General features: G+C 38.0%; 1 protein-coding gene across 11 annotated transcripts in view; it reads right to left on the reverse strand.

The window, feature by feature from the left end:
- Positions 1–21,470, reverse strand: part of ANKS1B (ankyrin repeat and sterile alpha motif domain containing 1B) — a 456,219-nt gene that overhangs the window by 173,952 nt on the left and 260,797 nt on the right. Inside the window, exon 1 of one of the 11 annotated variants that reach the window (XM_078376059.1) lies at positions 3,503–3,691. The exons of the other annotated variants lie outside the window; for them this stretch is intronic. The gene's annotated coding sequence lies outside the window, so the exon portion shown is untranslated. Of the gene's footprint in view, positions 1–3,502; positions 3,692–21,470 lie in introns of those variants that run through there. 11 annotated transcript variants of the gene reach the window in all.

Genomic DNA, 21,470 nt, shown 5'->3' on the forward strand with positions numbered 1-21,470 from the left:
AGCGTTTTGGGAAATTTTGAGCTTCCACTACTGGTTGTAAAGGTGAAGTAGGTGGACTCAATATATATCTATACTCTTTCCAACATTAATCAGAAAGGGGTTAGTTGTTCTCTTTATTTCTTCTACCATTTTTGGTTTAAAAAGAAGCCCTCCATTCTATTAGATTATTCTGACAGTTCCATTTCCCTACATATTAAATTTCTATTATGTGCAATAATATCCAGAATGTATCTAAGCTGGTTTGTGATATAATATAATTTAATATTAGGTAGACCAAGCCCTCCTTCTTTTTGTGGAATAGTTTCCACAAAAAGAATTTGATTCTTCTTTTTGTGGCCATAGTTTCTTATTGATCCTTATTTGTTTGTTTCCATTACAGTAGTTATTTATCAGCTTCTGCCAATCTTTTAAATATGTTTCTCCAGTCTTTATTGGGAGCATCCAGAATACAAAATTAAGTTTAGGACTAATCTTCATTTTACATAATGCTATTCTACCAAACCATGACAAATTTAATTTCTGATACTGATTTATCTGTTCATTAATTTCTTTCTTCAATTTATCCATATTTAGTTTATTTCTTGTAAATCCCATGTGATATAAATTCCTAAATATGTAATTATACTTTCAATTTTTCTTTTAAATTATTTTTTCAATTCCTTCTCATCTCTTTCTGAATAATTTAATAAAATATATTCAGATTCTCCCAATGCACTTTCAAACCAGTTATTTCTAAAAAAAAATGTAAATCTAATCTAGTTTCTGCATTGTGTCTTTTGAGTTTTTAATTATTAATAATGTGTTATCTGCAAAGAAGTTTATTTTGTTATTTTGCAGTGATACTTTTAATTTTGTTTTTATTTCTTTCAGACTGGTTAGTGCTATTTCAACATTACAGATAGAAAAAGAATATAACAAATCCAACTGCAAGGTTTCCCTGCAGCCCCAAACCCATGATCCTGGTATCCATTACTTGACAAACCCCACAGATACAATTTACTCTGGCACAGGACAGCACAGATGTCAAAACAACTCAAAATAAATTGCATCCACAATTGAGTTAAATAAACACACACCCCTTAAGAATGTTTAAAATTCCTCATTTTCTAAACAAAAAAAAAACATGGTTCCCAGTAAACAAAAAGGAAAATTAAGCTATACATCATATAAACAGATATTTTAAAATCAATTTGAAGTGCGATAAACCTGGCACAAACCCAGGAGTATTTCAACATGTAACGGCACCCTCACTCTCTGTTTCTTTCAACTGTTTGAAGAGTGGGAAGAGGACAGTCACGGGGGGTGGTGCTTAGAAGCCCCCTAGAGAATCTAATTGCATGGCCATGTCTAATTGCATCTTCTTCTCTACCAGGTGAGAAAGATTAGGAGATTTTGTCACTGGCTGAAAATGATGCTTCAGATTACAGATTATCTAAACTCTTGAAAACAAAATAATTCTGCAGTGTGGATCTTTACAATCTCCTTACTATTTATGCCGGATTTCAGGTTGTAGGGCTGTGGTAGGAACATACATGTGCCCACACAAACACACATGCAACACACAGAGACATTTTTATTATTATAAATTCAACAGGAACCCTACCCTTCCCTGGCCTGACTTTCTCAAACATATTTTCTAACTGTAACTACAGCCCCTAATATGAATTCCAATCCAACAAAGGGTTTTGCTAGACAAATTTAATGGTGTGTGTGTGAGGCTTCAGGTAATTTCTACTTATTTTACCTCTGCTCTACAGCTCTCTACGTCACCCTCACATTATCTCAAATTATAGCGTCAAACCTTTGGGGGAGATTTTCAGGGCTGTAAAGGACTTTAGAAGGAAGAGAGATCCTGCAAACATTGCCTTCTTGCTCTTCTCCCAGTGGAAACATCCCATGGGTAGAACCCCACTCAGGAAATGTTCCTGCTGGCAGGACCTTAGCCAGGAGCCAGTTTGTTTATGCCAGTAGTATCGGATTTGATTCTGGCAACCAGTCCTTTTTTTAAAAAGAGGGCTGTGGGGCCCATGATTTGGATTGAGACTGCATTGTGGAGCACACTCTTTTCCTAACGAAAATTTGCTTTCTGCTATTTGTCTTTGCAGCTAGTGATTCTTACAGTTCTGAGAAGACAGTTGCACTGATAACATATTTCTGCCATTTAATGGCCCCATGTAGCGTTCACCCCTCGTGCCCCCTTGCTTGACTGTCAAGACTCAGAGCTCACAAAGGCAAACAATCCTCTTTTTTACACTGCTGCCTCCAGGTGATCACTAAATCGTCATTACTCCTGGAAGATAAAGATTCAGGTCCACACTCAAAGTCTTTTAAATAGGACTTTTGTTTATTGATTACAGAAACTGATATTGATTCATGAATATCTTCTTTAAGTAAATTTATTATTAACAACAACCTTCTATTTGATAATACACCCCTAACTCTAATCACACCTCAGAATTCCCCAAACTCCACACTCTAACTACTTCTCTCTCACACTCCACCCAAACTTTCTGACTCTCTTGACTCTCAGGCTCTGCCTCTTATTACATCTCTCTCGGCTCTGCCTCTCAGCAACATTAATATGCACGAACAATTAACATAACAAACATGAACCATTGACATAATAAAGGGGAACGCTACACCCCACTTCTGAGATGATGAATGGGACAATGGATGAGATAAATTGTCTCGAATGAGACCACCAGATTAAATTCTTGCCCTTGTTCTATTTACACACTGAAAATTATCTGGGTGCTGATTTTCAAAGAAATTAGAGAAATTAGTACCTGCGGGGTGAACTAGCCACTTGTAGGATTATTTTTGACAGGTAAATGCACTGTCTCTTTAATGGTTTATTGACCCTTAATTGACTCTAACATGGAGTCAAGACACATATTTCCTCTCCACAGTAGCTGCTGTTAAAAAAAGGGACCATCATTCCTGAACAAGCTACTTTAAATGTAATCAACATAACATGTACTTTTGCTGAGAATCTTTCAGTGGTGTCACTTGCAACCTATTGCCCCTTGACTTATGGCTTGTTAGTAAAAAAGCTAAATAAGTATATTCAACAATAGCCCAGGTGTGTGTATATGTGTATATTTTTCATTTGCATGCAGTTTAAGAATATATGGGGGACAGCTAATTTTTACTACAAGAAATAATATTCTCAGTTGCTGCTTTTATGAATAATAAAGTCAACTTTTTAACACATCAAATGGATTTGCAAGATAACTTCAAAGAATGCTTATACAAATGCATTTTATATCTGCAGTTTACAGTGGTAGAGCTTCCCCAGTTTCATGAGTTATCATATCTAAATCTGACTGGAAAAAAGATGATGTGAAGTTTCGTTAATCTTTCTGAGGAAGAGTGAGGATTAATTTTGTTTCAAAGTATTGATATACAGTGATGCTTATCTGGAGCAGTATTTCATGTAGTTCCAGAGGGCATCAGGTAAGCCAAAAATATTTGTGAATAAATCTATGATAAAGCAGCTTACCCAAAATGCAAATGGAGGACTGTATAAATCTTCTATTCGTTAGAGAAAGTGCAGCAGAGGTGATGGTTCATTAAGTCCTATGTGTCAGAGGGTTCCCATTCTGTTAAGATCCAAGAGATGATACTGCTTCCAGGAATTTTTAGAGCATTTCCTGCCGGGGCACTATGTTAGATATGGTTGTCCATCTGCCTGAAAAAAAGGCAGAAGAACAAGCCTTCATAAAACATAAGGGGTGGAGTGTGGAGTGATACAGCTCTGCTTTATTTTTCATAAGATATAACTGTAGGGGAGAAAGTTGTATTCCATCCCTGAAACATATCCCCAAGTCATAATTATAGGCTTAGGTGTGCTTAATCCCATTTGTGGAGGAGTTTAGTGCCAGGTAGGATCAAAGTATTTAACTTCCAGATGAAAATTTGAAGTTGAAATTGTATACAAATGGAATTTTCTGAATTAACAAGGAGACAATCATGCATTACACTTCCACGTGGAACATTTCAGTAGAACATATTCAGGTATATGTCTGTATAATTCTATTTTTATGGTGAAATACCCATCAATAACCTTTAATATACATTCCCAAAGGATCTTCCCTGTCCAGACTAGACAAATCCAATCACTGTTAGTGTCATTTCACAGAGATTTCATGTGACATTCATAGCTGATATCCTTTTGAAGCACAAGCATAAATTCTTAGTTGGTTATTATGAAGACGTGATAAATGCAAGATTCCTCCCCGCCCCAATGGTTCTGTTGTTCTGATGTCAGCAAATCCAAATTCTCAGAAACTGATACTTCAGTGAGAACTATCTCATAAACACTATGAGAAAATTCAGTCAGTACAAATAATATCAACATAGGTTGTTGTGGGTTTTTCGGGCTCTTTGGCCGTGTTCTGAAGGTTGTTCTTCCTAACGTTTTGCCAGTCTCTGTGGCCGGCATCTTCAGAGGACAGCACTCACCAGAGCACAGAGTGCTGTCCTCTGAAGATGCCGGCCACAGAGACTGGCAAAAAGTTAGGAAGAACAACCTTCAGAACACAACCAAAGAGCCCGAAAAACCCAGAACAACCATTAGATCCTGGCCGTGAAAGCCTTCGCAAATATAATATCAACATTCTTAACAATATTGAAGTGCATGTACAACTGCTGCCTTCAAAGCTTCTCATACATATTGCTGATAAACCCAAAATGATATTCCCTCATAAAAATACAATGTGGTACAAATTTAATAGTATGAGGCTCAATAGCTCAGTGAATTAGGTAGCTGGTTGGGAGTTCAGTTTTCACTGTGCCTCCAAAATACCACCAAAAGGGAATGGCAGACCACTTCTGAGTACTCATTGACTAAATAGCCTTTGAATGGGTTGCTATAAGTCAGAATTGACTTGATGGCACATAATTTTTATTGGTCTCATTCACCTGCTTTTCAGATTATGTCTTTGGGAGTGTATATCTTAGCGAACTTCCACATGAATAAGCAGCTTCAATCAGCAATATGTCATTTATAGATGAAAATCAAATATTTTTACTTGCATTCCAGCACTAACTGAAACAAATTAGCTTGAACACATGCAGCTCTATGCTGGATTGTGCCCATCATGCAGGGCCCAAGTTCTGCAGATGCACAGTATGCTCTAAAGGGAGAAACCTTAGTTGTCCAATATGTCTGGCAAAATTTGTCTAAAACATTTTACTTGGAAGCTGAATATTTGGGTAAGTCAATTAACAATTTTGTATAGAATACAAATTACCAGTTTGATTATATCAACTTGATTTGAAAGTCTATTAATTCTATCAGATCTATTGTTGTTATGCACCACTCATTGTCCTCTACAATCCATACACTCCAGGAAAGATTATAAACAAGCTACCATGTATTTTGCAAAGCATTTAATGTTATGTGTTCTTAAATGTGGAGAACATTTACATATTATGCCTGGAGTAAGTTCAGTCAGAATGGAATGTAGATAATAGCAGTGCTTAAGGCAAAGTGCTGTATCTCTGACATTTCTGTTACACTAACCTCTACAATCCACATATTAAAAGAACTTGTGCTAGCAGTGGGCTGGGCTCACGAGCATGGCCAAAAAGAAAAAAAAAAAGGCAAAAAAAGGTAAAAACACATTTTTTTTCTCCCTTGACCAGTTTTTCCCTCCCTTCCACCCCACCAAAGGGGGTTGCCAGAAAAAGAGTTATATTGCTTTTTCAGTGGCATGAAGGGAAAATCTGCAGAAGACTTTTGAAATTTGACCTCCACATCAAACTAGATTCTGGATGCCCCAGACATTGGTGACTACTCTCTGAACCTCGCTGAAAAGAGCTCCCAAGCTTTATGGCTATTATCGATTATCTGATCCTCTCTACAGTCAGATCTCTATTGGATAATATCTCAATTCATACTGTTATGATACTTTTGATATGGAAAGATAGCTATTAAAATATCTGTGAGAAGCAGGAAAGGACTGAGTAATGCATGTTACTAGTAGTAAGAACATATTAATTCTTAGGTGAAGTATATTTTTAAAGTATAACTAATTTATTCTCCTCAAGTAGTATTTTTGGAGAAAATGTGATACTTTGAGATAGTAACAGGAGATAAAGCATCTTAAAAAGCAGAGACATCACCTTGCCAACAAAGGTCCGCATAGTCAAAGCTATGGTTTTTCCAATAGTGATGTATGGAAGCGAGAGCTGAACCATAAAGAAAGCTGACCGCCGAAGAACTGATGCCTTTGAATTGTGGTGCTGGAGGAGGCTCTTGAGAGTCCCCTGGACCGCAAGGAGAACAAACATATCCATTCTATAGGAAATCAACCCTGAGTGCTCACTGGAAGGACAGATCCTGAAGCTGAGGCTCCAGTACTTTGGCCATCTCATGAGAAGAGAAGACTCCCTGGAAAAGACCCTGATATTTGGAAAGTGTGAGGGCAAGAGGAGAAGGGGACAACAGAGAATGAGATGGTTGGACAGTGTCATCAAAGATACGAACATGAATTTGACCCAACTCCGGGAGGCAGTGGAAGACAGGAGGGCCTGGTGTGCTCTGGTCCATGGGGTCACGAAGAGTCGGACATGACTAAATGACTAAACAGCAACAACAGCAGATAAAATTTGAGATGCATTTCCTTCTTCTCAAATCATTCTTCTGATTTATTTAAAATTCTAAAGCATTTTATTCGCGAAGGCTTTCACGGCCGGGATCTAATGGCTGTTCTGGGTTTTTCGGACTCTTTGGCCATGTTCTGAAGGTTGTTCTTCCTGACGTTTTGCCAGTCTCTATGGCCGGCATCTTCAGAGGACAGCAACCTGTGCTCAATTCAAAAGCATCCATTCTTCGGCGGCCAGAGAGCACAGGTTGCTGTCCTCTGAAGATGCCGGCCACAGAGACTGGCGAAACGTCAGGAAGAACAACCTTCAGAACACGGCCAAAGAGCCCGAACAACCATCTAAAACATTTCTTTCTACCACTACAACCCAAATTGTGGTCAGTATTGGAGGAGAATAATTCTCAATCTGGTTTCATGAATATTAATTTTTGGATTTAAACTGCATATTATAATATACTACTCACTAGTACATACAGTAGATTACGTTACGTTACTACATTTCTTCCTTTAACAACACCTTATGCAATTCAAAGGATAAGTGTATTATGTTATAGTATGTAAACATACAGTCGTGCCCCGCTTAACGATTGTCCCGCATTATGATGAATCCGCTTTACGACGATGTTTTTCCGATTTATGGTCTAAATGGGGGAATTTCGCTTAGCGATGATTGGTTCCCTGCTTTGGGAACTGATTTTCACTTTACGACAATCAAAAATAGCTGATCGTTAGGTTTTCAAAATGGCCACCAGGTGTTTAAAATGGCTCCCCGCTGTGCTTAGGGACGGATTCCTCACTATACAGGCACTGAAAATGGCTGCCATATGGAGGATCTTTGCTGGACGGTGAGTTTTTAGCCCACTGGAATGCATTGAATGGTTTTCAATGGGTTTCAATGGGTTTTTTAATTTTGCTTTACGACGTTTTCACTTAACTGCGATTTTCCTGGAACGGATTATTGTCATTAAGCGAGGTACCACTGTAATAGTTTCAGTTCAGTAACCTCAGGAAAAGGCTCTATTTACATGTGTTTCATCTGAAAGAAAAAATGATTCATATTTATAAAAGGGGTACACAAAAGTTTGTTGTTTCTTCATGCTTCCTCTTTCATGTAAACTTTCTTTCACCCATTTGTCTGTCGAATCTGCTGAGGCTTTTTCATCCAATAACCGCAGTGAAGGCAATCAGCATCCAATCAGAAGGAATCTGAATATGTACCATTGGCTTGAAAACTAATGAAGAGTGCTCTTTTTCTTCTATTGATCCTTGTGAGTGGATGTACTGTGTGCTGAGCTCCATTTTGGATTGCATTAACTGCCTGTGTGCCTCCATCTTAGTTCCTTTTCTTTTTTGCCTTTTTGCCTTTTTTTAAAAAAATAAAAAATTCCCCATTGTTTTATATTATTTTTGCTGTTGCCTGCCTAACCTACCCATGGCTGCCCAATGGACTCAAAAGAAAGAAGGCATCGAACAGTAGCGGGAATTAGAATCTCCCCATAGTGTTGCAGTGTTGGTGGGGGGGGGGACTTAGACTGTATTTTTTGCCCTTATTTGGTTGCTTGATGTGGTCTTTTTTAGGTTTTGAAAGAGGATTTTTTGCTATTTTTTCCTTATGTTTATGACTATTTTTTAAAAAATTGATATGTGGTTAATTCACTGTGTATTTAAAAGTATTCTGTTACCTGTATATATTTTCATGAGTTTGGGGAGAAGTATTGGGTGCTTCTGGGTATGGGCCCAGGAGGTTGTTTTTCTGACAGTGATAGTGTGACTGACCTGTGTGGATGATGGTTGTTGACTGTGTACAGTTTGGGGAATTTCTCTATTGCTCTTCCTTCTTGGTTGTTCTGTCTCCGTGTACCAGGCTACCAATGGCTGCTTCCTTACCTTTCTTCTATTGTGCTGCCCAAACATTGAGGATTGTACTGAGTGAATGGCACTGAAATCTTACTGATGATAATATAAACTAACACCTACATATGTATGATGATAGCTTTTCTTTCGTACATTCTGTTGACTATTTTTTTTTTAGTAGATTGATTCTCTGTTCTCTTGCCTCAACTTTTCTGGAGTAGTTTTTAAGGGTTCCTTTGGAATGTCAAAAATATGAACAGGGAAACCTGAAACAAATGACCCAAAAGAAGTTTTCCCTTTCATGAAAGGACTGGTACATGAAAAGCACAAAAATGAAAGGACATGAAAGAGGTACCCCCAAAGTAACTCAAAATGAAACAAATATGAAAGTATTCTTCCCACACATCCTTTACAAGTTTGCAACCACCTGATGCAATAGCTGTAGCATGTGGAAGCAAACATGAAACCAAAGTCGAAGGTTTCAAATAGATCTAGTCACTCAATTATAAACTACTTCCAAGTATGCTCAGAAACTGCAGAATTGGGTAAGAGCAAGAAGGCGGCATTGTCAGTAAAAATTTCCAAAAAATCTTGCTAACTTCTCATTGGTTCTTTATGTAAATCTTTGCCTCAATAACTGTGATCAGGCTTTATTTATGTTTATAGAGTTCGCCAAAGCTCCCCATTGTTAAATAGTGTGGTCCTTTCTCAGTCACGGGACTGAAACAGAAGTTAAAATGGAGCAGATAATATCTAGACCTAGAGCAAACAAATATCATTGAAACACATTTTCTAACAAGGGGTGATGGTAAAGATTAGCATTTAAAGTTTGGGAAGCAGGTGTTGTACTCTGAATACATGAACAAAAATCTAAAACAAACCCACAAATTGATTTATTTTCACTAGAAATATTTTGCCAACTTGAACCTAGCACTACCCTTGCAGTGTCATTACTGAATCAGGAGAATGGAACATTCTCCCTCTCCCTGCAATGCTTGGAGAGTCTTAAAAAAAAAAAAAAAAAAAAAAAGGCTCTGAAGCGAATTTTTGAGGTATATGCGAACCTACAGTAAGGAAATTGAGGGATTACCCTCTTCCACCAATAGTATTGTATTCTATTGTTTTGACAGTGGAAATTGAGAACTGGATATCACCTTTGATACCAATGCCTAATTACACGGGCGTGAAAATGCCTGGACAAGTCTGTCAAAATCAGTTTCTTTAAACCATCTCTTATCAGTGCTCCCAAAATATTCCTTAACTTCCCTAAACATTTACTCTTCTTGTTCATATTTTAACAAAATTCATTCCCCAGAATATACTATATGTCAAAACAAGCACAAATGAATATGTTCTCTTTTTTAAAAGAGTAACTGTTGCAATCTAATATATTGCAAGAGAATTTAAATTTCCAACAGTTCCAAAGCAAAATAATTTTTTTAAAGTTGACAGTAGTCTAAGGATTATACTGCCACCTGTAAAATAAGTATACGAGTACAAGAAATTATCTGCACTTCAACAGAATGTTTATCATCCTCTTCTTCAAAATTTTGTTTCAGCAGTGTAGTGGTATACATGTGATATAAATTGTATGCTGGGGCATCGTATATTATAGATTATAATGTACACCCTATCCACACATAGCTACACAAAGGCAAAATAAATGTCAGTGTGAGATCTAAAATGTCTGATACTTGTTAGAAGAATGCCAGATCCACCTAGTGGAATGTTGCTTTATTGCACCAATTTTACAGCAGTCTGTAAACAACCATTACAAACAGAACTTGGTTTTAGACATAAATATTTATCATAGTACTGTGTAATATTTATTCCAATCAGTCATATAGTGCAATCACAGGCTTTAAAGCATTCTTAATGGCTTCATCCAAATAAATCTAGATTATGATATGCTTTAGGAAGGAAGCATAAGGGAGCAAGAGGGAGAAATGCATTAAGACAGAAATGCTGAAAGACAGGCATTCCATATGAAGAAAACAATCACAAGTAACTGGCATTAGTTAGAAAAGGGATGGAAACTGCTAACCCAGTCCTACCCCTAAAAGAGACATTGCTCCGATTACTACCCAACACATTCTGATGGCGGTTGTTGTTATTTTAGAACAGTGGAGCTGGAAGTAACTCTATAGATCACTGAGTCCAGCCCCTGTCAAGGACGCACAGTGAGAAATTAAACTCTCAACCTTTAGCTCTACAGCCAGCCTAAGTCACTGAGTAACACTCTGTGCAATACGTACATAACAGATTATTGTCACAATTAGGGACGTGTTATTTAATGATTTTGGGCTTTAATTCCTGGAAAACTCCAATAATTCTGGGAATTGTAGGCCACTAATCTAAATCTGCAAACCTGTAGGTTACACACACCTGCCTCCTCACCCTCCCAAACAAAACCACAAAAGAGCACACACCTCATTACAGTTGCAAAAAAGATCCTCATTAACATGCAATGTGAACATGCTGGTTTGCTCAGCAAAGAATTGTTTAGTCTAACTGTAGTTTCTCTCAATATCAGAGCTCATGCCAGGAAACAAACCATAGGAATTTCATGGTGCAGTGATTAAACAGTAGTACTGCAGCCAAAACTCTGCTCACGACCTGGGTTCAATCGCATGTGGCAGGCTCCAGGTTCACTCAGCCCTCCATCCTTCCAAGGTTGGTAAATTGAGTATCTGGGGGTGGGCAGGCAATTTATAGCCTGCATAATTAAATTGTAAACTGCCTAGAGAGTGTTTTAAGCACTATGGGAAATATATAAGCAACACACTCTGTTTTTTTTGCTTTGTTGTGCTTCAGGGTTTGTTTGTTTTTTTTGCCACAAACCTCACTTAGAAGCTGATTTATAAATCCTTTATTCATTTAACTGTTGTTTGTTGTTATGACGGAATCCAGAATCATTACTCAGTTTAATGTGTGCCCCACTGAAACCTTTAAGTTAAGGCTCAAGTCATAGAGCTGCTGGGCAAGAATATCTAAAGAAGGAAGTGCTAGATATAGTATATATGTTCTTAAGGCAACATTTTGTGATTCTTTCCAGTTCCCTCTTTCATGCAACTTTTTGGGGCCCTTAGTCTGCCAGATTGCCTATGACATTTTTCATTTGATAGCATTGTAGGCCATCAGTAGTTAATTAGAATTTCATGAGTGCTCTTTTTGCTTCAGCCATTTATGAGGTAACTTGTGTGCCGAGCTCCTGGTGCCTCACATTTTGTATTGTTGCCTAACTACCTGTTTGCTTCCTTCCATCTTGGATTCTTTCCCTTTTTTGCCTGCGTGGGCCAGGAGGTGGACTTCATGGCTGGGCCAGTGTGCCACAAAGCTGTGTGAATGTAGTAATATAAACGAGTGCCTGATGGTGATTTTTCTTTCTTATGTATTGCTGTCTGCTTTTGAATTTGCTCTAGTCTCTGTCGCTCTGCCTCTGTTTTTTCAAATACTGTAGCCTTTAAGAGTTCTTTAGAGCTTTTTGAGTTGCAGAAAACATGGAAGGGGATAGGACCAGTAAATGGAAAACATGAAAATAAAATAAAATTAAAGAGGCAACCCTCAATAGCACCCAAAATAAAAGGATTCATTATTAGTCTTTTGCTAATATTTAAATGCTTCCCGAGTTGTACTGCTGCATAATATCTCTAGGCTCTTATCTGGTTTCAGCTAGTTACTCAACACAACATTGTGCATATAATTATGTGGCCCCTCCACAAATAATTTCTCACCTACCCATCTCCAGCTATTATAACTATTTCTGATAAACCTTTTTGTATTCTCAAAAGCTTTCACGGCCAGGATCTGGTGGTTGTTGTAGGTTTTTTGGGCTGTTTGGCCATGTACTGAAGTTTTTTCTTCCTAATGTTTTGCCAATCTCTGTGGCCGGCATCTTCAGAGGACAGGAGTCAGAATGCCGGCCACAGAGACTGGCAAAATGTTAGGAAGAAAAACCTTCAGAACATGGTCAAACAACCTGAAAAACCTACAACAACTATCGTAAGCCTTTTTGTTTGTTCATTTTTATAAATGGCTAAAACTTGTTTGGGAAAAGGACATAAATCTTACAAATCTCCTCTAAATAGACACCTCTAATGGACAGGTCATCTATTGCACTGGGAGGCAGCAGCTGTCATTGTTCGCCATCACATGTTGCTGTTCTATTTCTAATGGTTATTTGGTTTTGATAGTACCCATTTCCAACACAGAGGTCAACCTTCAATTTTGTGTGTCTGGGAAAAGGGGCAAACCTTTTAGGCTTATGCCAAGAGGTGCTGAAAATCTCTGAGGAGTGTTCCACACCCTGCTTGTGCAGATGACCAATATAAGAGGGCTGGTGGCATGGTGAAGAAGTCCCAGTCCTGTGCTACCTCTGTGGGGTTTGGGATACCACCTGGGCACAGGGAGAAAAAGCAAAGATAAAAGAGGCTGTCTGCGAGATTGATTCTAACTTATTCATGAAGCCGAACAAATTTTGGTTTAGCTATATGTGTGACCACAGTTCTGCATGTTAAGCTAATGCTGATTCATATTATAATATTCCTATGACATTTGTGGCCATTTCAAATAAATGTTATTTTCTGCATGAAAGTAATCAGTCAGGTATGAAACCATAAGGAATACTTGAGCCAGAGGATATGATCACTAAGGGTATATGTTTGGGAACTCCAAAATAAAAATAAAAACCAAAAAAAGAGTCTAACTTATATTTAGTTGGGATAAATTAAAAATTACTCCAAATTAACCAATATCCAAAGAGAGTGTTCTTTCATCAGATCTTCCATTTCTTTTTCTATTCACTCTGATCTTTACATACACAGGTTTTTCATTTTGGAAACAGGCACCTGTGTCTTTTGACATATACGGATCAAAAACTGTTTCTAAATCTTAGTGATGGGGTTAGAAAGACCTAGCTAATTTTTTAACTGAGATTAGTTTTCCAGAACTTTTGGAATGTATAGTTTTCGGCTCTACCCAGTCTCCCACCATCTGACTTTCCCCCACATTTCGCACCACCCAGTATCAGCTTACTGTCACACAGTGCAAGAAGTAGATGTACAGCATCAAATACCAGGTCATTCTATTCATTTGCTATCTTGTACCCCCAAACAAGCAAGGAAATAAACAAACATATTCTGCTACCTTCTTTTTACCCCTCAAGAGTGCTGCCTGCAATCTAAGGGAATCCTAGAAAAAAAAGAGAAAGAATCTCACGCATTACACTTGTAGGTACAAAAGGTATAGATACTGGAATATTAAAACAAAAATCAAGTCTATAGAAAAATTAGAGATAAAGCTGGAAACGGAATGTTTAAACAGTGCATTACTTGATGTGAGTGGACTTGAATAGGGAATCCCATCAAAATCCTTACAAGAATATGCCAACAAATATAGCAAATAAAATAATGGCTCACAGAGAGGAAACGTTGAGCACAAATTCTAGTCCCTCAAAAAGATGCCAAAGACTACAGTAATGATATGAACAATACATTAATTTCCCATGCAAACCAATTAATGATCTAAGTTTTGCTACAAAGACTTTTACTCTAGAAATTGAGCTAGAAATGCCCAATGTTCAGGATGGATTATGAAAAAGGAGAGATCATATTGGAAATACACAGTAAGATGTAACAAAGAATTTCAGAAAAAATCACTCTGTGCTTTATAGATTACATCAAAGCCTTTGATTATGTGGATCATGAGAAGTTATGGATTCTTCTACACACTGAAACTAGTTAGGATAGAATATAGTGAAAAATAATGTTTTGCCAAAAGCAAATGTGTTAGTTAGGGGTGTGTTTTGTCTCCCTATCTGTTCAATCTGTATATAGAACATATTACTATAAATCCTGGATTAGATTGTGATAGTGAAAACTGATAAAAACACATAAGTAATTAAGAATTATGATACCATTTTGCAGACAGAAAGCACCAAGGACTTGAAACAAGGCCTGTTAAAGATGAAGAAAGAAAATGCAAAAGCAGGCTGCAATAGCGTATTAACAAGGGAAAAATCAAGTCTACAAAACAATTATACAGTGGTGCCTCACACAACGATGTTAATTGGTTCCAAAAAAATCAACGTTGTGTGAAAACATCGTTCTGTGAAGCACCATTTCCCATAGGAATGCATTGAAAACCGGTTAATCCATTCCAATTGGAACGGATTGCCATCGCTGAGTGAAAATCCCCATTGGAAACATCGCTGTGTGAAACAATGTTTCCTTCACTGGAATGTATTGAAGCCGACTCAATACATTTCAATGCCTTTGCGAAGTCCTTTTTCGCTCCTGTAAAAGTGTCTTACAATGTTTGGAAGCTGTTTTAAAAGGGAGATCGGGAAGAACTTTAAAAGGCAAACGGAGATCAAAGAGCCCTTTCCCGATCTCCCTTTTCGCTCCTGTAAAAGTGTCTTACAATGTTTGGAAGCTGTTTTAAATGATTGCAATGGTTAGTCCACCTCCTGAAACCTATGCAAACTGATTTTGGTGTTGTTCTGACACTTCGTTAATTTATGATGATTTTTTGTTTTTTCCATTGGAAACCATTAGACAGACCATCCAATGGTTTCCAATGGAGAAAATTCAAAAAATCATCATAAATTAACGAAGTGTCAGAACAACACCATAATCAGTTTGCATAGGTTTCAGGAGGTGGACTAACCATTGCAATCATTTAAAACAGCTTCCAAACATTGTAAGACACTTTTACAGGAGCAAAAAGGGAGATCGTTGTGTGAAAATCCCCCATAGGAAACATCGCTGTGTGAGGCAGCAAATTTAACAGAAAAAGGCATCGTTGTGTGAATTCATCGTTGTGTGAGGCACTCGTTGTGCGAGGCACCACTGTATTACTTCAATGCTGACAATGAAGAAATTAAAAAGGCTGGAGATTTTGTATACCTTGTTTCAGTAGTGAATCCAAGCAGAGATCTCTGCCAAAAAAATCAGAATTATCTTCACTATGATATTTCTGATTACTGTGCATGTATGTGAAAGGCTGATACTGTAGTGAAGAAAGCCAAAGGGGGGGGGAGTGACTCATTCATCCTGGTGTTGCAGGATGGGTTTGAGATACTATGGACCACCAGAAAGACAAGTGGGTTCTAGATCAAATCAAGCCTGGACTCTTCTCAAAAGCAAAAAATAACTGAACTGTGGTTATTGTAGTTTGGACACACCAAGAGGACACAAGTCTTACAGAAAAGACAACAGTGGTGTGAAAGGGAAAAGGGAAAGGGAAAAGGGAAAGACCAAATAAGAGATGGAGTGGTGCCATGAAGAACAACAAGATTTATCTGACATAAGATTTTGTGAACTGCAAGTTCACTTCATCAGTTTAAGCAAAGCTCAGTCCAGTGCATTAAAGTTTATGCAAAATAAAACCTATTAGTCTGCTTATCATTTTTAAAAATAAAAAAAACAGTATCCATTCATTTAAAAGTACATTGAGGGGTATTTGTAAGTAAGGGACACCATAGGAATCTTTGAAGTCCCAATCTTTTTGCTGCAACAGACTAAAGCAACTAACCTTTCCAGAGATTCTTGTTTCACTATTTCCAGGTTATTGATGTAGTTATTATTTTATAAAAGTATATTCAGATGCTGCAATAATTAATTCAGTTTTGTATTTTGTTGTTTTATAATTTTATTGTGTAAACACGCCTATGGATGTTTTGCCTCAAAAGGCCATCAAAATAAATGCAACTCATCATCTATCTTTAGAATATCTTTGAAATAAACATAGAACAGTGTTTATTTCCAATTTGAGGAACAGATAGAAACGTCACTTTAAAAGACATCTATTCTCTGGAAAATTAAGATAACTTTCAAACTACTGTAAATACTACTTTTAACATTCCTTAATCAGCTGGAAACTGTCCTATATTCTCACTTTCATGCTCAATTGCTAATATTTAAGGTGGGAATTATACACAGATGTGTATGGTAGTTTGTTTTTTTTATGAAGAGATCTGCCCATCTGTTTAGTAGGTGTACATAAATTATGCTAACCTATCATTGTTTTCAATATATTGTATTAAAATTAACCAAAATTTATCGCGTGGATCGGTAATGTTTTTAACAAATGTTGACAATTTTTTTTTAAAAAAAGGAAGAACCCACAAAATATTCCAGAAGTTTAAAGAAGATCAGTTTTACTTCAGTGTGAATTTTCATGTGACAGCCAGGCTGGTGGTTGCTGCAAGTAAATTTGACCACATCACTCTGATTCTGGCTTGCCTCCACTGGTTGTCAATGGCGTTCCAGATCAGGTTCAAGGTTCTGACACTCACATACAAAGTCCTCCACGGTTTGGGCCCATGTTACTTGTCAGAGCGTCTTTCCTTAATGTCATCAGCCCAACCTACAAGATCATCCTATCCTCCAGGGAACACCTCAAGGGAGACCCATAAATCCTCTACAAGAAGTAGGGCCTTCTTTGCAGTGGCTCGAAGTTTATGGAAATAGCTTTTGGAGGAGCTCCGCCTAGTCCCCTCCCTGTGGTCTTTTAGGAAGCAATTAAAGACACTGCTTTTCAGAAAGGCTTTCCACACCAACCCCAGGTGACCACCTTCCCCCCATTTTTCTCTCCTCTCCTCTTCTTCCCTTCCCTCTTTTCCTCCATCCTCTCTGGGATTAGTTGGTGCCATCTGTTTCTTTTAGGGTTATTGATGTTGGTTTTAATGACTCTATTTTTATTTTTGTTTTGTATTTTACGTGTTGTAACCCGCCCAGATTAATATACATAGCTTGACATTCTATGCATGTCCCCATGACTAGGTGAGGATAGAGATAATAGACAAAATGACAATGTTTCACTGACACAGGAATGAGATTATCAATTTATTAATTATTTAAGTAGCAGGTCCTGGTCCCTGGTAACTGATTAGTTACTATGCTTGCTGCTTTTAGGAAAGATGTAAAAAAGATTTCTCTCTTTAGTCTTTGTTTTTATTATTATAAGGGTTTAAGTAGTATTATGTGATTATAGTTAGCTGTCTTTAGCCTTTTAAATTTTTTTAGTGGAAACGTGAGATTGAAATGAAATGAATATAGGATGTTGCCACCTTGTGGTTGGTAATGAAGTTGTTCTTCTCTTAAAAAGACATTCGGCTGTGTGTACCATTGGAGAAGAACCTAGCATAAAAGAAGGAAAACAATTTCCTTTGTTCACTGCAGATTTGGGTGATACACTGGGCAAAGACAATATACTTCAGCCAGGTCATGAGTATTACCTCTTCATAGGAGGAAAATGGAGTTCTCAGTATGGTATTGTCCTTGAATGGTGCTGAATCTTCTTCCTCAGTGGCAGAACCTTCCCTGAGCAGCTATTTATGGTATTTTCCATAGCAAACAAAAATAAACACTCATCCTTCCTCTCCCAGGGTGCTTATGATTGCTCCTTTAATGTAATATTCTTTTAATTAAGCAATTTGGGTGGTTTTGCAGATGATACACTTGTTTTTGACATCAACTACTGCTTCTGCAGCTTTTAAACTACAGAGATTTATTATTTTAACAGAAAATCACAGTTTCTCTGGTGTGAAACTTCAAATTTTAATTCATGCTTTACTTCAGAACTTCTATGTAATTTATACAAGGCCCCAAACAAGAAAAACCTAGAGGCTATAGAGAAAAGAAAGATCAAAGAGTTGAAATAAAAGCATAGCTTATCAGTATTACCACTGAGGGGGAAAGGACCTTGCAAACACTCTTGCAAGCTGAAGGGAGTAAACATACATTATTTAACACTACCGGAGAAATATAAACTAGAATTAATAAGAATACATTACAGGAATGGGGATGCCTGGCAGTGTAAACAGTATCAGAAGATCTTGGAAAGAGGAATTTTTCAAACTAAGGTAGCCATCTGGGAAGAGGCTTAAGTGCCTCTGGCTTAGCTGACCAAAACTAGGAGTACGAGCAAGAGCCAACTGAGAATGCACCAGGAGAAAAATGAAGGAAGACTACATACAAATTAAGCACACTGGGGAGGTGGAAAACTGCTATTCATTCGTTTAAATCATCTAATTTATTAACTATCAGCTGAAGCCAAAATAAGGGCATAGTGATGGGAAGTAAATCTCAGGAGGGTGATTTTTTAGAAACGGTAAAGTTCATGAGCTAAACCTCAGGGGAGCAAATCCTGTGAAAACTGGCAGTTCTTGCAGCTCTAACAAGGAATCCTGAGCAGCTGCAGAAAACTCAGTCAGATCATTACACTAAGCACACGTTTGGAAAGATGCTAAAACATGAATGCTTTGCTCTGTGTTGAAAAGGGCCATAGTACTGAGCTAGCTATCAGAAAAATATGTTCATAAACGAAAGTGTAGACTAAGATTTCAGTTAAGGCTTGATTTTAAATAGGGACGGCCCTTCTGAATTTAAACAAAAGGCTCAAAACACAAAAAGAGAATCTCTTCCATGTAATTCATGTTCATTTGTCAAAAGAGAACTTCTTAAACTTGAATAATTTGTATTTACAAAAGAGAGGTACAAAAAGTTTATTGTTTCTTTCATATTTCCTCTTTTCTGTAGCATTTCTTTCACATTTTATCTGTCAGACTGCCCAGGAAATTTTTGACCCAACAGCATCACAAGGGCTGCTGTCATCAGCCATTCAGAATGCCTAGGAAGGGTGAAACATGGATTTTGAATCTGTGGAAGTTGTCTGGAGCCAAAGGTGAGTGCTCTATGCTTCAGTATTTCCACTGTAGGTTGGATTACTATGTGATGAGATCCTGGTGTCCTTCATCTTGAATCCTTTTCCTTTTCCTCCAACTTTCTTTGGATTATTTTTGCTGCTGCTAGGCATACTGCCTTTGCCAGCATCCCTTCCTGGGATGATATTTTGGACTTCCTCACTCCTGATTTCTTGGGGTGGGTGAGGTAGGAAAGTAGGTGTTGTGATTTTGTTGGTGTGCCACCGATCTGTATGAATGTGATCATATAAACTAGTACCCGTATAGATCTGATGATGGTTTTTCTTTTCCACCTACTGTTGCCTGGTTTGGAGGTAGATTGATTCTCTTTTGCCTCACCTCTGATTTTTTGCAGTAGATTTTAAAGATTGCTTAAAGTTTTTGGTAGGGGAATGAAATCTGAAAAGGCTTTCTTTGGCATGTAAAATGAAAGGACACACACACAAAAGAAGAGAAAGAAACAAGAAAGAAGGAAAAAGAAAGGAAAGAAAAGAGCCCCTTCCCAAATAATCTGATTAGAATAAGAAATTTCTTCTGTGCATGTGCCTAGCTTTATTTTATTTATTTACTTATTCTGCTTCTATACCACCCATCTGGCTACTATGCCACTCTGTGCAGTTTAGATTTAAGGCTCTGACTAGTAAAGTCCCAGACTCAGGAAAGTGTGAAGCAGGAAAGGCAAGAACTGTAAAGCTCATGGTAGGTAGCAGACAACCAGGGAGTGCAATCCATAGTCCATGAAGTAGCCCAAATCATCAAACAATGTCCAACCAATGCAGGGCAAGAGCTTCAAGCATAGAAGAAGCTCTCAGATGAGCTGCTTCTCACAGCTTGCAGATCCAACTGTGGCTGGCTTATACTGTGCTGCTGTAATCCCTCCTTCCATGCAACTATACATGGTCAGGCAGCAAATGCAGAATTCACAGTAATCATAAGGTTTGGCCTCTGGGTCTCCCTGAGAGAAAGAGCCCACATGTGAGGAGGCCAGTTATTCATAAGGAGGCCTCTCCTCATAAGGAACCATCTCCTAAAACCAAGCACTACCTTGTGGTATCCAACTGGGCTCATGTCTTCTTTGCTCCTGAGGGCTGGAAGGTCATCCCACTGCTCCTCATCACACCTGCCCCTGAAACCCCACATTCACAGTCATAGGTTCCTGGTTCCCTGAGAGTCCTGGATCTACAGGGCCAGGCAGTCCTCTACCCTATTGGGATCTAGAGGGTCCAGTTCTTCAGGCTTGTCTTCACTCCTCTCCCAAGGTCATGGCGTTAATAAACTCCATATTCTATTTAAAGGTTCAGATTTTAATTCAAATTTCAAAACCAGACTATAAGTGTACAAAGTGTATAATGAGTCAAGCTCATAATAATTCATCCCACTGTATTTCAACAGCATCCTGCCCTCAGCCCCTGGGCCCTCACCTGTTTTCACGACCCTGACATCCTGGAGGCTCAGATGAACTAGATTCCATTCAACTGACCCAGATTTCAACAGCACACAACCCTTGACTTTCCAAACAACATCTTTCACAGCAGGTGCAACAGCAACTTTCCAATAAAAGATTATAAAAAAGCATCTTCCCATTTTTTCAAAGCTTCCATGTTTGCATAATCAACTTGCAAATGAATTTTGCATTTCCTCCTGATGCTGCAAAATGTCCTCATAGGAGAAAGAAATGTTCTTTAACTCTTAAGGGAACTCTACATCTAATTATGAAGCTAGCACCTTTTCTGTTTCTTCCATCACTCTGTTTGGTGATAGCAGCATTTTTAATAAGTTAACCATAGATATAAAAATAGGACAGGCTTACAAGAGAGACCAGCTCTATGACCATGAAGAGGAAACCCAGGGAGAAAGCATTTTGGTTTCAATGACAAAGTACTATGCCAAAAAAACCACTAAGGAAACATGAAGGTTTCCGCCACAGGGCCAGGAAACCATGGCTCTATTTTCCATTAGTAAATAATGTAGTTTTTCAAATGTTAAGAACAACAGCAGAAACAGTAAGGAAGGCAAAAAGCTCTTAGGAAACTTGGCAGAAAGTGGTAATAGTTGCCAGTACTGTCTGTGAAGCAAACCAGCACCAAGGTTGTGGCTAAGGGCCTGTCCAGACTGGCCATTTTGGTTGTGGTGTGGATCGCGCCACAATGAGTCTGCTGAGGTTGTGGGTCGCAGGAGCGAGGTGCCATTTGGTGCATTCCTCCTGTTCGAACAGCAAAAGACTCTTTGTAGCCTGATAAATTAAGCACTTTCCTGACTGTCTTCATGGGAACAGGGAAAATGAAATTATTTTTTTTAAC

The sequence above is a fragment of the Pogona vitticeps genome, chromosome 5 (genome assembly GCF_051106095.1).
Source record: "Pogona vitticeps strain Pit_001003342236 chromosome 5, PviZW2.1, whole genome shotgun sequence".
NCBI classification, from domain to species: domain Eukaryota; kingdom Metazoa; phylum Chordata; class Lepidosauria; order Squamata; family Agamidae; genus Pogona; species Pogona vitticeps.